We start from the raw sequence: 15000 nt of genomic DNA on the forward strand, positions 1-15000 counted from the left end.
AGGCCTGACTCTCATGTGGAGATATGCTCAGTGTCAATGGCTCAACTCAGAGAGTTGTGTGTGGGTGTGTGTCTGTGTGTGTGTGTGTGGGTGTGTGTGTGTTTATAAGAGTGCATTTCCTTAGTGAGTGAGGGGGAGTATGTATATGCATGTATGCATTGGCACATAGTTGTGGAGAGTGAGTGTGAGTGTACGTACGCGCATGTGTGTGTGTGTTATCTGTGTGTGTGTGTGAGAGCATGTGTGTCGTGGAGAAGGCAGTAATGTCTGCTAAGCGTTTCCTAATGGCTTCCATCTGCGGCTGGCAGACAGCTCCGCGTCTCAGGCATGTCAGCCGCGAGGAGCCCCTCCAGCATCTGGAGCCGTGGCAGCGTGAGCAATGGCCGCCGCCAGCCGTCCCCCCTCAGGGAAGGTTTACGTCTATGATATGGCACTGTGTAAATACTCCCAGCAGCCAGTGCAGGTCAGGGCCCAGTGCTGTCACGGCTGCTTTTGTTTGGGGGGGGTTGAGGGGGGTCGGGGTCATATTTTTTTATTCCATCCCTCAATCTCAGGATGCTTTTGGGACTTTGTTCATATTGGGTTCCAGGAAGGGGAAGGGGATATTTCTAGAAAATGAAATCTGTTCTAGATCTTTTTTTTTATTTTTATATATATATATTTTATTTTCCTTCTTGTTATGGACTGAACATAGCTCTACATCTTTTTCTTTTAATGGAGCTTAGTTTACAGTAAGGACAGGGAAGTAGTTGAGGTATTGATGATGTTTATGCAGCATTAATCTGCAAGTATTGTAAAAAAAAAAAATGGTGTTGTTATTATTATTTTTTGTTTCCTGGTACTGCGCTGGGTTTAGTTACATTCAGATCCCAGGAAGAGGGGAGTTGATCTCTGTTTTTGGAAGCGTAATCTACACTTGAAGAATTGGTCTGGTGGTTGGTCTGGCGTGCTGACAAGTCGATATGGTTTGCGAATGATGATGGCCACAAATGGTTTGCCTCAGTGCGAGGCTTGTTCTGTGTTGAGTTGCGAAATGGATGTGTTGTGCTATGTAACTATTTTGGATAAGATCCTGTAAGCAACCGTTAATGTGAAAAAAAAAAGTGTCAAGCACTGGATCAGTTTCTTTGGACTTTTCTTTGTTTTGTTTTGACAAAGATGACTTCTCGTGGGGAGTATATAGTCTCAGATTGCTCATTGTTGAAAGTCAAAACTTCAATTCAACTGTTTTTCAGTCCAGCTTTTTGTGAGTGCACCGGGGAGCAAGCAAAAGGGTGATGCCAAACAGAATGTGATCATCGATCACATTCAGATAAAGTTTCAGATAAACATCCTAACATCTGGCCCCAGGCCAGAGCGTCCCAGTCACTCACTGTATCAGTATTAGACTCCTGCCTGTAAACAAACATAACAAGAACAGCATCATCTCTGTGACGATGTGATCTGTCACTACAGATGAGTATGTGCTCTGACTGCCATAGCAATGAGCCTGGCTCTTTGGCGTTGCGGTCAGAGTGCATGTTTGGCATCCTGTAGACCCGGGTTCGAGTCCGGGTGGGCTGACCAAGCTCTCCCTTCGCTACAATCTCCCATACTGTTCCTGCTCCTCCAGTACCCTCAGTGAGAGTCTTTGAAGGGAGGGCATGTGTGTTGGTCTGTTTGATATTTTTATGAGGCGGAACTCTGAGTCTGTTTGTGTGTTTCTGCTGGGGCTGGTATCCATTGAGACGCCGATCGCTTCACATAACGTCAATAAGAAACAAATTAATTTTGAGGCCCATTGTTCTTTGCGGATCCTTCAAACCAAGTTCGCCCCCTGGAATAAGAAGGGGGGGATTAAACACGAGTAACCCAAGAATGCTGCGGAACACTGTGCCTCGACATTCATGAGAAGCCCAATTAAAAATGTCTCTCGTTAACTTCTTGTTAACTTTTAAAACCCTGGCTCAGCACGGGGGGTGAATGTGGAGAGTGGATGTGTGTTTTTGCGATCTGTTATATTGATCAAATGAATGTCGGGGGTTAAATTGCAAATTTCCTTCCAAGAATTAGCGCTCCAACCCAAAAAAAGGAGTTATAAATCCCGATTCCCACGTAGACTAACTTACTCAAGTCGTACAAGTCTGCTGCTTTTTGGAGCGAGAAGTGATAGGTTTGTTTCTGCATTACTTCAACCATGGTTTAAAGCCTGCCTTTTATCACTGCCTTAGGACCTTTCAGCATTGTTCTATTGTTACTAGTTTGTCCAAATATACCTCCCTGAGCTTAGCCTGGTCAGTACACAATGGAAGTATTACTTTTAATCCTTGACTTCACTCAATGCTTCTGTTTAGTCTCTTTTTCTTTCTCTTTCATCTTTGACCTCTCCATCTCTCCATCTCTCCATCTCTCCATCTCTCCATCTCTCCATCTCAGTCTCTCAGTGGAGGGACTGCAGACATCTGTTTATCTGCCTAAACAAGCACTTGGTCACTCGTCTACTGACCAAAGATAAACACTGTAAGACAAGACAGGAAACCTTCTTAACACAGCTGGCCATAAACTAGCTGTTGAGGACACACACACACACACACACACACACACACACACACACACACACACACACACACACACACACACACACACACACACCCACACACACACACACACACACACACACACACACACACACACACACACACACACATACACACAGACTGCTGCTCACTCATATGAACTCGTTATGGAAAATCTTTTGATGTGTGGCAAGACAAAAGAAAAATTAAAGGCATCATGTTTAAGATTAAGATCCACAGAATGTTTACTTTTTAAATTGGTTCACATGATGCCAGTGAGAACCTGCCATGTACTGCAATGAGGATAAAATACAATACAGGAAACTCGAAGAACACGTCCATTTCCTCTGAGGGCAATGTCACTGAAATGCCTTGAATGGCTCTCTTCCTTTTCACTAAATAAAGGCCAGTCACAGAGTCTTGACCTAAAATTGTCTTCCTAATTTACCGGCTGTACTATTTGAAATGCAAACAGCTTTTTCTCAATTGACTTTAAAGATATTATATGATTATAACTTCAAGATATGAAAACGTTCATGTTCACAGTTGGACAATTCTAAATGACCATCCTTGTTGATGTAATAGGATATTGAAGTTGGTGATTTGTTCTTGATATCAAGACGTCCAGAGGCTAAACAGGGATGATGCCCTGCGCACTGCAATCCTGAACAATGTGTATTTATCTGCTTCGTCTTTGCCATCCTCTTCCTCTTTTACAGATGCATTCATATCTATTTATATTCTAAAGCACAATACAGAACTGCTTAACAACACTGGAGTCATTCATCTATTGTTGTGATTGTTTTAAGTGTGTTTGACTGTCAGTGTGTGTGTGTGTGTGTGTGTGTGTGTCTGTGTGTGTGTGTGTGTGTGTGTGTGTGTGTGTGTGTGTGTGTGTGTGTGTGTGTGTGTGTGTGTGTGTCTGTGTGTGTGTGTGTGTGTGTGGTTCATTAGCTGTCAGGACAATAAAGGAATTCAGTCGCTGCGTATTCTTCTGGATGTATTTGAAGTCAAGGCTCTCACTCATCCTTCGGCTTCCGTCTGTGTGTTTGGTGCTGAAGTATTGATCAGAGTTGTCAGTGAAGAGGGAGCGCATCTCTGATCATTTAGACAAAAACACTGTCTTGGAATCAAAGTATTTTTTGGTCAGTCTTTGTAATATTAAGTTTCTCTAATGTGTATTTCAGTAGACATATTTAGAGCAGATGTTCTTGGCGTTTCCTTGGCATGCTCAAATGCTGTCATTTACTTTCACACTTAGCTAGTCAGTTGACAGACTGTTCTACCCAGCCTGGGGGGAAATACAGCCTCAGCACACAGTCAGTATCAGTGACATCAGTGTGCTTCAATAGGCCAAGTTTCCAGCAGTTCACCACAGTGCAGGCGAACGTTAGGTCAAAAGACGGATTTACTATTCAAAAGCTGGGGTGTAGCAACAAGTGTTGGAGATACTGAGACCTTCAAGCAGTAAGCAGGAGTCACTCTCAATGTCACTCAGACTGAATGTAAAATCTGAGAGAGAATATATCTCCTCTAGGAGGTCACGAGAGAGGAGAGCACAAACAGTAACACCCCCCCGCCCCCCCCTGCCAGAGCCCAGGGCAGAAGATGCTGAGCAGGCAGCTGTCCAGCCGCTTATGTGCGGTCAGCGCAGTGGGCTCTTCCCCTGGGACGTGATGAAGCGAGGCCTTCTGTTCGATCTCCGTAGACGACTGGAGCCGTGAGCGCTGACCACAGAAACCAATGACCCCCCCCCCCCATCCCCAGCCGCTCTCCCCTGGCTCCATATTACAGATCGCCTTCAACCACCATTTTCATTAGGATTTTCTCCCTCCCTTCCTCTCTCTCTCTGTCTTTGGCTCTGTGCTGCTTTGAGATTTCCCCCGTCTCTTATTGGCTTTAACCATATTTTTCATAAGGCTTCTCTCTCTCTCTAACTATTTTGTTGCTCTCTTTCTTTCTCTCTGTCTTTCTATGATTACCCTCAACCATCATTTTCATAAGGCCTTTCTCTCTTTCTCTCTCTCTCTTTCTCTCTCTCTCTTTCTCTCTTGCTCTTTCTCTCTCTCTCTCTCTCTCTCTCTATGAACTCTGTTCCCATTCTTTGTGGTTTCCATTCTGGACTTGAAGGAGAGTGAGTGTCATTAAACCGGAGGCTCGCAAAAACAAAACTCCCGGCTCCTAGTGAGCGTTTGGCGGGCGGCAGGCTGAGGGTGGAGCCCCTGCCGGAGCACACGCCATGCCAAAGCCTGCGCCGCCGAGCCGCTGAGCCGCCGAGCTCCGGGCCTGTCAAGACACAATGGGGGAAATTGGCATTTTTTCTAGAGTTTATGGACGCAGGAATCCAGATTATATATCGACTGTGAGGCGTTTTTATTTTTTTATTTATTTTTTCCTCCCGCCAGGGTCGGTGGGGTTGTCTGGGGTGTGGGTGTATGGTGTGTGTGTGTGTGTGTGTGTGTGTGTGTGTGTGTGTGTGTGTGTGTGTGTGTGTGTGTGTGTGTGTGTGTGTGTGTGGGGGTGTATGGCGTGTGTGGTTTATGGGTGTGGACCCACCAGAGATTTGGTTTCTGGGATCCCCCTCCAAAAAGAACTGGCTGGCTTTGCCACACACAGTGTGAACCCCCTCTCCCTCCTCGTGAGCGTATCTCCGCTCCTCCTGCTCATTTGACTGTTAGGGCTGCAGCTCTTCAACTCCTTCCCTCCTTGGCCCTGAGGATATTAGTTCTCGGTGATCCCTCGGGAATGTGGTTACTGGATTTCAGAAAGTGGGACTATTAGTCCTCTGAAACAGTGTAGGCATTCCAACCTCTGGAGATTTTCCAGTATCTTTGTTATCTAAGTTAATGGGAGGAAATGTACGGAACAAGGACCTCCACCACAGCCTCTTAAATATCATGCTGATAACCCTCAGGTTGGGGGGAGTTACCTTTAAAATGTATTCCACTACAGATTACAGAATATATGTCCTAAAATATGTCCTAAAGTAACATATTCTGTTAGATTACTCAAGGTGAGTAACATATTCTAAATATTTAGGATTACATCAGCATTGTCTTACATTTTATTAGCTGTGGATGAAACGGTTATGTTAGTCGTTAAGGTTGAGGCTGCTGAAAAAGAGAGTCAGTGGTTGTGGCTGATGTGCTCACAGACTACTTGGGGGGGGGGTCATTAATTAACCTCAACTAAAAAAGAAGATTAGTGAAATCTTATTGAGGTGTATCTTGAGGTGTATCGGTTGGTAGTGGCATGTGGTCTAACCCATCATGAGTATGGAGAGGGGTGGGTCTGGGACGCCAGACACCGCTGTTGAGCCCTCTGGTGTCGTGGGCCTAATTTTATGAAACACTGATGAAGGAAGGGGCCTGCTTGAAAAAACCCTGGGAAGATATTCACAAAGGAAGCTTTGTTGTTGTGGTTGTATCCTGTTCTATGGGCTACAGGCAGCGCATGTTGTACTGTGGAGGAGGGCCTTTACCTGTTGCTTGTTGGGGCTGTCACCAGCCTGCTGTGTGTTGTTGTATCCTGCTGCTCAGGATCTATGGTTGGGCAGTTGTTATGTTAGTTAGGTTAGGTTGTTGGGTATGACTGTTTGCATATAACAGTGAGAGGATTGGCCGCAGTGGAATCAAATATCACAAGGAATTGAACATATTTTCATATGTTTTGATTAGTTCCAGTGAAATGTGGACGGTTTCATTGTTTCGCTGCTCAGCATGGTCTGGCACATGACACACAATGCCTTTGGAGGATAGTTATTCACTCTCTGTCTGAAACACTGACAACTCCAGTGTGCTCTGATTGGTCAGCTAGGCGGGCAATAAGTATTGAGCTACGAGATTGCATCATCTTGTAACAAAGGAAAAGGGCTGGAATTCCAATGCGGCCTTTCAGGCAACTATAGAAAATTGGTTTCAGTGGGAGAGTTACTTCCCCTGGTGTGTACTTTGTGACTTTGCAGAGCGTTTAAATGCACGAAAAGCTACATAACACACTAATGGAAAAAGGGAAAAGCTACATAACACACTAAAGGAAAAAGGGAAAAGCTACATAACACGCTAAAGGAAAAAGGGAAAAGCTACATAACACACTAAAGGAAAAAGGGAAAAGCTATACAACACACTAAAGGAAAGAGACAAAATGGAAAAGCATAATAGGTCCACTTCACATTTGCATAACGGCTGGCTGTTTCCTTAAAAGGGCATCAGACTTGCTTTGGACAGGTCATGATTGAGCAATAACTCAGATAGCAGGAATAAAAGGACCTGGTGAGTGACAGAAGCCCCGGGCACTGACTGTGGCAGGACTCTGGTGAGCGACAGAAGCACCGGGCACTGACTGTGGCAGGACTCTGGTGAGCGACAGAAGCACCGGGCACTGACTGTGGCAGGACTCTGGGCATTGGCAGGTTCACTGGCGCAGACCGGTGTTGGTCTGAGAAATGCTGCCTTATGGGAAATATTTGAATTTGAGAGCGAATAGCCTACACATGACGATTTAAAAAGCGAATCCCTTTTGAGTGACTTTGAGTGATAGAAGTAACCACCACCATTACCACCAATCGATCTAAATACAGTTACTCATATTTTGTGTTGTAACATGCAATGGGTAGTTGGGCTTCTGTGTACGTGACTATGAGACTGTGTGGTTCTCAGCATGCCATTGTTGTTGTTGTTGTTGTTGTTGTTTATGCTGTTGTGGATAGGTTGTGCATCCCTCTTGTGTCCACTATAAGTGTGTTGACCTGTTATCGTCCTCTATCCTGTATCGTCTGAGTGTTATGCTGTACATGCCTGCGTGTCAACTCCCCAGTGTTAGTTGGCGTATCTGTGCATCTGTGTCATTTACATTTACATTTAGTCATTAAGCAGACGCTTTTGTCCAAAGCGACGTACAAGGGAGAGAACAGTCAAGCTAAGAGCAATAAAAAACATGGTGTAAAAATAAATACTACTTTACATAAGAATTAGAAAAACGACCTAGAAAGGAAAAAGAAGTGCAGGAATGTAACCGCTGAAGTGCAAGTTAAGCGCTAGTCAAGGTGCCAGTTAGGAAGTGTTAAGTTAAAATTAATTGCGTGTTGGTTTACAGAGAAATCAGAGTAACGGACCGCCACACGTAGCACTTGGTTTGATACAGTTGAGTTTACTGGTTTTAGGATTAGACAAGATTCAGTCGGAATGAAGAGTTCACAATAGCTCTGTCACCCACGGCTGGAGAAGGCGTTCTGAATTTTACATGTGAAAACAATGGTTTATAAGTCCAGTCTTCACTTATGGTACTTCCTGAGGCCTCCAGGTATACGCCTCTCTGTGACTTGCATGTTTTAGTCGTAATTTCTGGCCTGACAATTAAGTTTCTGTGAGTCTCCAACTCCCTTCTTACAGATAGTTTCCCTATCTCATCTGTCTCCTGCCCTGGCTGCCCTATGACCTTGGAATTTATGTCACTGGTCATTCTAAACTTGAAAGCATGTGCTTTGAATGTTATCTTAGGCCCCTTTGTCTGAAACCTGTTTTCCAACTGCCTTTAGTTATACTGGTTAAATGGGCATACATTGTTAATAGAAATAAAATGTTAATAAATTCATACCTAAACTGAATTTATCTAACAGAAGGGAGGTGCTCTCTGAAGAGTTGGGTCTTCAAAAGCTTCTTGAAGGTAGAGAGGGACGCCCCTGCTCTGGTAGTACTAGGCAGTTCGTTCCACCATGTCATGTCATGTCATGTCAGAGTAGAAGACCTGTCTCCCGTTTCCCTCTTCTGTGTGTTCTGTTAGCCTGTACAAGTGGGACTCCCGGGGTTGTGTGGTACACGGGGCTCTGGGGCCGCAACGGAACTCAGATCTCTGTCTCGCTGCGTGTTCTTCCTGGCTAGCTCACTGCACTATTCTAAATATGTCACACTGTCACATGGATTCCGTGACATGTTTGAAATAGTTTTTGGTTGCAGCCTCCCTTTGCTTCAGTTGGTTTCCACCAACACATGAGCACAACAGAACATAACAGAACATAACAGAACATAACTCCTGAGAAGCTCTTCACCAGGGTAACCCACAAACAGTGTTGTAAACCAGACTCTTCCTCAGAGATATATGGTCAAGATACTGAGGATCTCCATGGAGCCACACAGAAAGAGATAAGGCTCCTGATTTTTACGAGGATAGCTGTGTGCTGAAAGCATCTCAGCATCTTCCTATTGTACAGGGGAGGCAGCAACACAGAAGATGGAGCTGGAGATTCAGCGATTCTGGAGATTCAGCGACTCAATGTTTTGAATATTGTCTGTTTGAGAGAACACCCCCACGATGTGATGACAAGAGCTAAAATGTTGTCTTGGTTACGGCTGATGGTATCACGACGGGAGCCTGATCCCAGAGACGGGCACCGTGCCAAAGGGGTCCATACCTCTCGAGACGCATCTGCTTCACCTTACTTGGGCAGCCACACATAGGCAGCGCCAGCAGTGCCCTTGAAGTGGCACTGACCATAAAACAGCCTTTATGTGTACAGTGATACTATGGGCAGCGCGAGCACTGACCATAAAACAGCCTTGATGTGTACAGTGATACTATGGGCAGCGTTAGCACTGACCATAAAACAGCCTTTATGTGTACAGTGCTTCTCCCTCAGAAGGAAGTATCCTCTGGCTGATCCTCATCCTTCTCAGCCACACAGAATATGGCCACCCTAGGTCTCTGCAATGACAGGTTGTTTTATAAATGCAGCTGCTTGGCTACGTGTCATTATGCCTGCCAAGTACCTCAACCTTAACGACGTAATCCCATCCATATACTCACCGTGCTCTTTCTCAGAAGACACTCATTCACATAGTTTGCTCTTGCTTATATTACACTCATCGAGGCTGTGCTCTTTAAAAGGCCTTCCTTCGCCACCTACTGTGTGTGCATATGTGCAGACCAAATGGGAGCCTCCGTCAGCCGATTTTCTCCAGGGGTTGTGGTGGTGGCAGGAAATGACATCACAGGGCAGTGTTTTTATTCAAAAATCTGAAAGCTGGGGGGTAAAAAAACCGTCAATGTTGTTCGTTTTTTTCTTCCATCCCAACCTTTTTTTTTGTTTTGGTGTCAACAGTGTTTGGGTTGATGGACTCAGTCGACACGGTGCAGACACTCTGCTGGAGAGTGGAGCAGCAGACAGATTGGGGAATAGCATAGGGGTATTTGGGATGGCAGAGAGCCAAAGAGGGGGGTGGGGTGGGGTGGGGGGGAGACGTGCCGCACGGCAACACGCCGGACATGGAAAAAGAGGCCAATTTTCTTCCCCCTCTCTTTCTCTCCATCTCTCGCTCTCATTCTCCCTCTTTTCTTTTTCACACTCATTTGTTTCCTCTGCCCCTTAACTCCGAATTTCCTCCATTCCCAACATTTCCGACAGTCTCCCCGACCAGGCCTCGGCTGATAACCTATCTGATTAATGCAGATCATGGATATGAAATCTTTAGGGGGCGGTTAAGCTGTTTATCTAAGGGCTTGCAAGAGGGGGTTCCAGAAGAAACCGTGAAAGAGTGGACCTACTACAGTATGGGCGTTATGCTTTTTGAATATTCTTTGGAAACTTCTGCGCATCGATGGCGTGTTCTCACCACATCTCTGGCCCTTGTCTTGGCTTGTTCTGCAGCTCTGCCTTCCCCCCTTGTTGTACACAGGGACTTTTCTGCCTCAAGAATGTGTGTGCTGTAGAATGATAATTGTATCCCACTCGGACGAAATGCCAAGCTCCTACCTCAGTCACTCTGCGCTGGCCAATGGGAGAGGCGGAGTTAGAAGAAGCAGATCAAAGTGCAAGCCTGAAGGCCTGAAGTTAGATTTTTAATTGAAAACCGCATGCGTCAATATTTTTTCGGTACTTATTAATCAAAAAAAGCCCTGGAACCCTAGATCAGTTCCCACCCGTCACAAACAGTCAGAGGCCTGCTCTTCGTCACTGCCTCTGTCTTCCTCACTTGTTCTTTTCTTCCTCCATCCCCCATCCTCCATCCCTTTCTCGCGGTCCGTCTCCCACCCCTCTGTGTCTCTCTCTTGTTCCCGTCTGTCTTGTGGATGATGTCCTTCTCCCACCCCTCTGTGTCTCTCTCTTGTTCCCGTCTGTCTTGTGGATGATGTCCTTCTCCCACCCCTCTGTGCCTCTCTCTTGTTCCCGTCTGTCTTGTGGATGATGTCCTTCTCCACACTCCATATCCCACAGGGGCCATTACATCACCTGCCTGGGAATGAGGTAAGCAAGAGGCCTTAATTAGAGGCTCCCAAACATCCCCGGGTGTGGGGGGACAGACGAGACGGACGTGTCATCCCTTTGTGTATATGTCTGTTAATGAATGTGTGTGTGTGTGTGTGTGTGTGTGTGTGCGCGCCTGTCTGTGCCTGTGTCTGAGTGCGTGCACGTGTGTGTGTTTGTGTATGAGTGTGTGTGTGTGTGTGTGTCATGAGTATCTCGGAATGCCACTGAGTCACCCTGCGTGACGGCCTGGAGCACTGTCTGGCCACGGCCCAAGCGCTCGCGGGAATGCCAAAACCGTCTGACTCCGTCACGATCGCTCACCTGCTCGCCCCCGTCACTGCCTAGACGTCTGGATCTCCTCACCGCCACGGGAGCAGGTGGACGCTGTCACCAGGTGGGCCACCGTTCCCCAATTTAGAATGTTGACACAAGCGTTTCCTTGGCGACCGTGGAGCTATGGATGCCTCACCCCTGGAAATAACATACATTACACCTCATAATTAACTGCCTTACCTCAGTGTTCAGTGGGGGGTCTCCAAAGGCATGTTTTAGCGGTTAAATGGAACACCTGCTGTGAAAGTCCCTCCAGTGGAATTCCTTTACTCTATTCAGCTGTAAGTCTCCCACAGTTTACTCTGTATAAATCATTACTTCAGTGACAAGTGATACTTTAAAAACGCTATACAAAGGAACGGCGGTGGATTTATATAAACAACATTGGAATGATTCATGTACATACTTTTCATACTCATTACTACATCATACAAACAATCAAAACATATCCTTCTCATTTTCTATCGTTTTTTTTTGCAGCATTGTGAAACACTAAATCATTGACAGTATTTTATTAGCCAATTTAATAGCAGAGACATCCCGTCAACAAGAATAGACATGATCATTCCATTGAAGTCCTTACAATGCAATATCACCACTGATATGGCCAACTTTATGAAATGTTTTGTTGTTTGCAATATGCACAGCAGTCATACTTGGAAACTCTGCCTATGCACACGAGACCACATGGGGGTGGTTGAGGAGACATATGAGTGTAGAGATGAGCGGGGCTGATGCGTGCGCCAAGCCTGGGGCCGGATGAGTCTGCATGCATGTCTCATACTGTGCCGCTATGGTTGTGGTTTTATTCTCATCTTCAAATGAATGCCACCGCTCTGCTGATGCATGTTTGCTTGTTTTTATGGGTGTGTGTGTGTGTGTGTGTGTGTGTGTGTGTGCGGGGGGGGGGGGGGGGGGGGGGGGCGAGTGTGCATGTATGTGCAGACTGTATTGTACACACTTACCGATGTGCTGTTTTGAATGTTTTTTCTTATTCATTTACTTGGAAGCTCTGCATATGCACATGAGACCACGTGGGTTTGGTTCAGTAAGGTGGGTTTGGTTTGGTAAGAACACGAGTGTGCAGTCGGGGAAGTCAGATGAGTCTGCATGCATGTCTCACACTGTATAGAACACACTCACAGCACACTCGTCACCCCAATTAAAGTCAAATACATTTGACCACACCTTGGAATATTCAACGTCATTCTTTTTTTTTGTTACGTCAACTTGACGCTCATTCAAAAACATTCAAAAGGCTTGTATGAATCATATCACATTAGTAGCCTGGCGTAAGATAATAATCACTTCAAAACTTTAAGTTGAGTTGTTGGCGATCACTTTTCAAATCTGAAGTCAGCATTGAGTGACATACGACCTGTTGACTTTGTCACATGTAGGATAAGTGAGTCAATGTAAAAAGTAAAATCACCAACCAGGGTGACCAGGTGTCTGTTGTGCTGCACAGCATTTTGACAATTTGTCCCGCACCCCGCATACTGAGATAATGTCCTGCAGTTTCATTAGTCATGTGGATTACAACACGCCCGGGACACATGAGCTGCTTATGCCGTTGTGGCATAGTTTCCACTCTATGTAATAACGCTACGTCAAAAGCAGCAACATGGCTGAGCAGAGGGCAGTGAAGGCGGTCATCTAGAGGCTTATGCAGATGGTGGGGACGTGGGGCCGGTAAACTCCTCTGCTACATCACAAAAAACTAACTTACATAGGAGAAAGGCCAATACAAATGTTTCTTATTCCGTTAGATAGACATTATATCGAAGTAGGTTACCTCTCGTCATTGGTAAGATATCCCACATTTGCTACACATCCCACAGACACGTACTACTTGTCCCACATTTGGTCTGTTTGCATTTGGTCACCCTATAATCAGCCCCTAATTGATCTCTGTAAATGAATGCCCTTATGTTGGCATCCACTGTACCCTTTTGGTAGCAAAGTTATGCGTTAGGCCCTTAAAGCCCAGATTCTGTTCCAGCTGGCTCTCTATTGAAAGCAGTGCTAAACCAAAGTCAACGCAGGCCGCCTACACTTTATTGTTCTCTCAGCTACTGTATATTCATGTATACAGTTAGCCTAAATGACGTGGCTCCAGTTGAGCAGTGTAGCTAGTGTACATAAAGCATACAGGGTAGGCCTACACGTTATTAATAAACTATAACGTTATTATCAGTCTGTCTTGATACCTGGTACAGCACAAACTGTTTTTTATAAGTTTCATCTTACTTTAATAACCTAGCTGTTTTTTTTATCATTATTATTTATCCAGCTGGTAGATAACCACTTAAAGTTACAAATAGCCTGCTGTAGTGGCTAGCCGCCAGCTAGCTAACATTAGCCTGTACAGTAGTAGGCTACTTTACATGATAAGGACCACATGTTTAGGCTACATATTGTAGCATGAAGATAAATTAATTGATGGCAAGCATCTTGTATTTAAAACAAATAATGCAAACACTTTCCAAAAACATACATTTGTCGAAAATATTCCACCAATCGTTTCGCCCAACATTTATGAGTGAGGAACATTCTGTCCTGACCCGCTCCCCAGACAACTTCCCCGGTTGTCCCCCCAGATGCCAGATTGTAAGATTGGCAGAGTTACATTCTTTTAACGAGAGCGTGTAAAACCAGGGTCGGTTTACTGTTGGTGCACATAATGAGCTAACGACCAAGAAAAACATTTGCTTCAGTAGACCTATTTATCTGATTGACGTTTATACTTCCTTTCAAAGTGTGTTTTAAATCTGTGGATGCTAGCATTGGGTGTCATTGGGTTCAGTCCTAGCAAGTTCTAGCATATGAGTGATTTAAAATAGAATTAACATTTACATTTACATTTAGTCATTTAGCAGATGCTTTTGTCCAAAGCGACGTACAAGGGAGAATTAAAGCGTGTTTATGAAATGACGTATGGCTTAGTTTATGAACTCAAAACCTCGACAAAATCATGTTTCGGCTTGAGCAGTCCTTTAAACTCCCCCCCCCACCCCCCCCGATCTATATGTCATTTCCTCTCCTAAATTATTTTCATCCCCGGTGGGGCCAAAATGTATCCACCCCCAGTGATAATTGGTACTTCACCAAAAAGACCATATAAAAAACCTAACATAAATCTATGGTGAAGCGCTGCAATGTGAGAAGAGTCTGTAGTGCTGTGGTGGCAGTTTGGTGTGATTGCTGCCGGGCTGCCGGGCTGCCAGAGGGACACGGGGCAGACTGATTAAGGGAACAGAGCCAGGGTGGGTTAATTGGGCGCAGCTGTCGGCTAATGAATCTCCCCCTTTTCCCATGCAGTAGTGTGCTGGAACAAGGGGCAGGCTGCTACAACAGACAGACGGAGACTACATCATCCCCGGCTGCTGGGCAAAGCTGTTGAAGAGCGAACAGTGTTTATGTTTTCTGAATGTGTGAGCCGATGAAATAAACCGCCTCGCTGATTATCCTGCTGTCTTTGGGTGTGTGCTTGTGGAGAACTCCCAGGGAGCAACTGCTCCTGATACAAGTGCAGAACACAATAACATTAGAAATGGACTATCGTTGTTTTCACGCTGTGTGTCAACACAGATGGACTATCATTGTCATCACGCTGTGTGTCGACAGAGATGATAACACGGCTGTGTGATGATCCTGGTTCTATTGGCCTTGATTCATGCTAGGCTTTTCAGAATGTCACCAAGCACAAAGAGTCTACTTTAGCAAAAAAAACTACCGCTAGTTAGCCAAAATGAAAAAGAAATTAAAAGGATTCAGTGCACCATATTATTGTATTCGAGAAGATCCTGACAAAAAAAACCTTGCCAGAATGGAGCACAACTCCCAGGCTTACTCAAACAATGCGACGAA

The sequence above is a fragment of the Clupea harengus genome, chromosome 26 (genome assembly GCF_900700415.2).
Source record: "Clupea harengus chromosome 26, Ch_v2.0.2, whole genome shotgun sequence".
In the NCBI taxonomy this organism is placed as follows: domain Eukaryota; kingdom Metazoa; phylum Chordata; class Actinopteri; order Clupeiformes; family Clupeidae; genus Clupea; species Clupea harengus.